Source organism: Ictalurus punctatus, chromosome 8 (assembly GCF_001660625.3).
Source record: "Ictalurus punctatus breed USDA103 chromosome 8, Coco_2.0, whole genome shotgun sequence".
Taxonomy (NCBI): Eukaryota; Metazoa; Chordata; class Actinopteri; order Siluriformes; family Ictaluridae; genus Ictalurus; species Ictalurus punctatus.
The window spans coordinates 27611277-27617307 of record NC_030423.2 but is presented as its reverse complement, the minus strand read 5'-3'; the positions used below and the strand labels follow the sequence as shown (position 1 = coordinate 27617307).

Here is a 6031-nt window from a genome sequence, read left to right as displayed (position 1 = left end):
TACTAAATTTAAATACAAATGTGTAAAAATAAACAAATAAATAAATAAATAAATAAATAAATAAATTGTTCAGCATTGTGTACAAATCAGAAGGCAGAGTCTTATGGTATGTAACCACATTTTTGTCAGCATGGCACGTATCCTTCTCAGACAAGGCGATCCTATCACACCAGACCGGAGTTCTGAAAGTTGGATGACGTTAAATTACATTTTAACTTCCAAACAGCTGTTTACACAAATGAATGACAATATAAATATTCACCAGTTGTAGCCACTAGGTGGCAGTGTGCAGCTCTTATAGTGAAATCTATATGTACAAATAATTTAGTTAAATTACACAACTGATGAAAATACAGTTTATTTATTGTAATTTATTTTACATACATTCAGTGACCATTATTTATTCATGTGTATTTGATATTATTTATTTTACATTTCAACATATTCAGGTCCTGCTTTTCAACTTTATCCTAGAACATCAATATTCAGTCCCTCTAATAACTGATTTATTACAGGATTTTTTTTTTATCCTAATTTACACATTTTATTAAATAATAAATTAAATATATGATCTGGATATTTTACTGAATGTTTATGAAAGGAGTCGTCAGTGTCAGTGTGTTGTAACAGTCAGAGGTAAGACTCATTCTTGTCTAAGTCCTTAAATAGCACTGATTCTCTTCATAATTTCAGTATATTCCATATTTGCATATTCACAAAGACATTTACATATTTATTGATTAAAAAGTTCTCTGTAGTCTGTGATAGGTCAGTTAGAGACCAGATGTCACGGTTTCCCCTTTAAGCAGCGCGCTGGAGAGCATGAGGGCGCGCGTGCACGAGTAAGGTGCGTGAGCACCTGCTTTTTGGATGTTGGCAATCGTGACATTGTGTACATTGGACACGTGCTTTTGCTATGTTTCTGTTATGTCTCCTCCCTGTTCTGTCATTGGCTGTTATTTCACGTGTGTCTAGATTGGTGTCAGCTGTCAGCAATTGACGCTGATTATGTTTGTATATATATATATATAGAGAGAGAGAGAGAGCGCTTCCCAGCACAAGGCGCGGAATATTAGATTAGAATAGATAAGATACTATACGTTAGATAGATTCGATTCGTTTAGATTCCATACGATAGTTATTCACAGTCATAGCCTTAGTTATTGTTCTTGTCATGTTCCATGTTTAGATTAGTGCATTTAGTCCACGCTGGTTTCTCCACTCCCAGTTCCTTGCTATAGTTTATGTTTCTTGTTTTGTATATCGACCCTGTATTCCGTGACCGTGACCTTGATTCATGCTTTGCCCCGTGTATGCCTGTTTGCCGATCGCCTGACCTTTGCATGTTTGTGGATTACATTTCTGATCACGATTTACGTGTCGAGACGTGAGACCAGACTTATGAAACTCTATAAAACTATAACATAATACTGTGTAGACTCACTGGATTTTGTTATTATTATTATTATTACTACCACTACTACTACTAGTATTGTTATTTTTATTATTGTTATTATTATTATTAAATTGTAATAGAATTATTTAAAATGCATCAATTATATTATGAACGTGGTGTTTGTAGTTCTCCTGAGTAACACCACTTACTCAAACTGTCGTGTTTGTAAGCTTCTTTAACAGATCTGTACTTTAACTGTAATCTGCTTTGTAAATAAAAACAACGTATATCAAACTATTAAAGCATCATTTTCTTTAAACCACACTATTAGTAGGGCCTTAAAATACATTTCAGAAAGCTTAACACAATAACACATGAGAGTACCTGTAAACCATTTTGAATGAACTGGTTGAGATGTGGTTGAGTGATAACACTGTGTGTCATGTCTATTTTATTTATTTTTTCATTTCTTACAACCAATCACGTCATATTCTGGGGCGTGGTCAGTACAGACCGCCTATAGTATAAATATAAATTCTAACCATGCTTCAAGTGCATTCATATTCTGTTGATAAATGAGATACAAACACTGTAGAATTTCTGAGAAATGAAAAATGACTGGTTTCTGGATTTTAATTTTGATCTTCAGCACCATGTGTAAGTAATATGAGCAAATTATTCCCATCTAGTTTGATATCATTTTTTAAAAAGTTATGGAGACTATTACTTTAAAGCATTTTGTATGGAGTTGTATGTAGAAGAATCTCCAACGTTATTCCCTTAAAGTCATCTTTAATAACCAATTATATATAATAATATCTGAAATAAATCATTTACTTCATTGGTGTATTTGTTTTTCTAGATACAGTCCAACCTGGTAGACGCTGGGTTACTGCACAATCCCTCACAGAGTCACCAGTTTATCAGCCTGATAAAGAGCTCAGTGTGGATATCGGAGACTCGGCTACTCTACGGTGTTGTGTTTCTGAAAAAGAATTTGGGATGATGGCCTGGTTTAAGCAAACAAACAGAGAAAAACCTCAAAATATCATCAAGTTCTTTAAGATGTCTGAAGAAATCTCTTACAGTGGAATTCACAAGTCTCGTCTTCAAATAGAGAGATCTTCAAACTGCTTCAATATGACCATTTTAGACATCATTCGGTCTGATGAAGCCATGTACTACTGTGCACTATTGATGACTCACAACCCTGTGTTTGGAGATGGAACTTATTTAAAAGTTAAAGGTAGGATTTCCACTACAATTAAGATTTTAAAATTAACTAAGATGCTGATTTAATGTAGTGATTTATTTTCTTTACTACCATCAGCATGTTCAAACTGGAAGACAAATAATAATGAAGCAGTGAAATACTAACTGTGTTTTCTTCAACAACACTGACTTACAGACTTTTAGTGAATTATGATAAATGTTTATAGGTGATCATGTTACTATTTCATCAGAAACATCTACACCAGCTCTGTGTGATAATTCAGTGGTGTGTGAACCAACACTGCATGGAAACAGCACTAACATGAACACACACGAGAAAACAGGTAAGATGTCTCATTAATCAATTAATTCATTCATCTTTAATACATCATTTTAATTTGCCTGGAAATTGATCTGCTCTAATCCATCTTTTAATCTGTTCATTATAAAGTCAGTTCAGTGTTAACCGAGTACATGAAATAAAATGACAGTTTCAGAAATGTTATTTATATTTATCTATATATCTGACAGTGCTTGGTTTGGGAATGGCTTTGGGTTTGTGCGCACTTCTGATTTTCTGTCTCATTTATTTCACACTGAGGAGAAGAAAATGTGATAAAAGTAAGTGCTTTTGTCATCAGATAATAATTATGTCTGTTCAGTTCTGTCTGCGTGACTAAATAAGTGTATTTCTGTATTAATAGTGAACGCCTCTATAGACGACTCTCACCGAACGAGACAGGTACGTGTGCAGATACGTAAACACTTTGTTTTTAAATTGTAGCTTATAGAAGAAAAAGATATGCTACTCTGTCTCCTTTAGTCATGGAGAAATCTCACCAGTTCACTATTACATTTGATTACTTATAATATAATATATAATATATCTGCTCAGTGTTGGTCCTAAAGCGATCCTATATACATTTACACTATAAACTCATTTCATAAATCAATCTTTTAATTCTTTTTTTCAGGAATCTCATTTCAACACCTTGAATTATGAAACTTTGCAATTCTTCATGAATAAAGTCAAACCTGGAGGAAGGGATGATTTGGTGTACTCTGATGTGATGTATGTGACACTGTAATATATAACATAAACGACCCAGAACACATGTTAATATTAGCTGAATTTCTGCTATACTAAAGGTTGTTTTGTTGTTGTTGTTTGTTTGTTTTTGTTTTTTTTAATCATGCATGTGTGTGTGTGTGTGTGTGTATATATATATATATATATATATATATATATATATATATATATATATATATATATATATATATATATATATATATATATATATATATTGTGGGGGGGGGCTGATCAATGTTACTCTTTTTCTGCTATTCTTCTTCTTCTCCTTCTAGAATATAATCTAATGTCTAAATAAACATGTAAAATATGTGTAATACATCTGAGTGAATATAATTTCTGACGATGTTGTATATTTAACAAGTCATTGCTCTGTGTTCTACAGTACACCTATCCCAAACACTTCTTTATAAAAAAAAAAAAAAAAAAAATGTCATATGTTTAACCTGAACTCTCTGAGTTTCATGGAAGATGTTGATCGTTTTCATTCCACTGCAAGTTATATACTGTATATAATTGTGTATGTGACAAATAATATCTTGAATCTCTTGAATCTTGAATCTCTTGATCATTGAACAGAAAATCCAGATTGTTTAACAGTAGATCTCGGCTCTGAGGGAACTAACACTGGAGACTTCAGCATCAACCAGACAGTCGTGTGAGGATCACTTGATCTATTTACCGAAAGACACTCATGCTCACTTTGATGTGTATTATTACATCCTGTTCGTTGCAGTCACAGCGTTTTGCACAAGTGTCTGTTGGCACATTGCTGCGCTTATACAGGAAGACTAACTATAGCTCATGAGTAAAGTCTGACCACAACTGACACTCAACAACAGCTCTGACCGACTGTGAAGTGTGTTCAGCATCTCCAGTCTCTCATGCTGTCTTTCACACACACAGAATTTCTTTCAAAATGTCATATCTATTGATTTAAACAAGTTAGAAACTATTAACATAAAATTTACTGTTAGATTTTCTAGGCTCAGGGTCAGATATAACGTCTGAGATCGTTTCTCCACGTAATCACTATGCATTAAGTGGTGTTAATTATATTATTTATTTTTCATATTATACGCAGTTTACTCGAGGAATTCATTATCTGGTATCATTTTGTTATAAACATACATCTGTCATACCCGTTACAGTCCGGTCAGTGCCCTGATTTTCATCACTACTTTGGTTTACGTCACTGCTCTAGTCTTTATAAAATCCATATTTTATTTAATTTTATTAGTATCTTTTATTAATGATCATTCTGTAAGATGTCGTCTGTAATATAAAACTACAACCATACAAACAAAACAGAACTGGATCACCTGATAAACAGTTTTGGAGGAGCCTCTCCTATAACCATGCAGACTCAGCTTTACAGTTATTACATCACTTCCTGTGTGCTACCTTTTCACCCTCCCCTGAACAACATTAAACGTGTTCCTTAACTGTAGAGGTTCCCTCTTTTAACACTAATGAAAATTAAGAAACGTGAAATGAAAAGCTGGTTTCTCACAGCGACAAGTCAGTACATCTGGTATTTTATTATCTGCTATAATAATAATATATGTACAAATATTTCTCATGGTTATTGAGGTGCATTAACACTTTATTCATGTTTGTATGGTAATCGAGGTGCACTGTTTCGTCAGAAGAGCTTCAACACCACGGACAGCGACGGACTTTCACGCCTCATTGCGCTTCTCTCCGATCTCAAACTCTCACATTCCCACTCTCAGTCTCTTTCTCACACGGTCATCATCACACACTGTGTATGTTTTTCTCCAACTTCACTACAAACACTACCTACCAATGAGTATTAGTGTGTAGATTTGAACATTTTAGGATTAAGAACTAATAACACTATCTCCCACTAGGGGGCAGTAAATCCTCACCCTTAAAGCTCTGTTAGTAAAACTGATCTGTTTCAGGTCACAGAGCAGGCCTTGACTTTACCGGCTACTTGTTGATCATTATATACAAATATATTTGAAGAAGTTCAGTTATATGGTATACACTTCAATACAATTCACAGTTCAGCAGTTTATCATGGACTTCATTGTCATTTTCCAACATGCATTAAAAACAAATTAATATTCCTGATACTGTACATCACTCATAAAGGCCAATTTGTCCATGTTCATGTCTAAGCAGAACGCAACACTGCCACTCGCACGTTCCAGGATGGTGACTCTAGTGTGTATAGGGCCAAGTCTGTGTGTAACTGGTTCATTTATATATTTACGTCATTTGGCAGACTCACTAAACCAAGCAACTTTTTTGGCGTTTTGAACAAACGTTGAATCAAGAGAGCAATTAAATTAAAGAACAATAAG

General features: G+C 33.9%; 1 long non-coding RNA gene across 1 annotated transcript; it reads left to right on the top strand.

Moving 5' to 3' along the window:
- The first annotated feature begins 3137 nt into the window (after nt 1–3137).
- On the top strand, nt 3138–3821 carry LOC128633487 (uncharacterized). The gene is made up of 3 exons (XR_008396899.1): nt 3138–3229; nt 3313–3350; nt 3583–3821. It is a non-coding gene; the product is annotated as an uncharacterized LOC128633487 (long non-coding RNA).
- The last annotated feature ends 2210 nt before the right edge of the window (nt 3822–6031 follow it).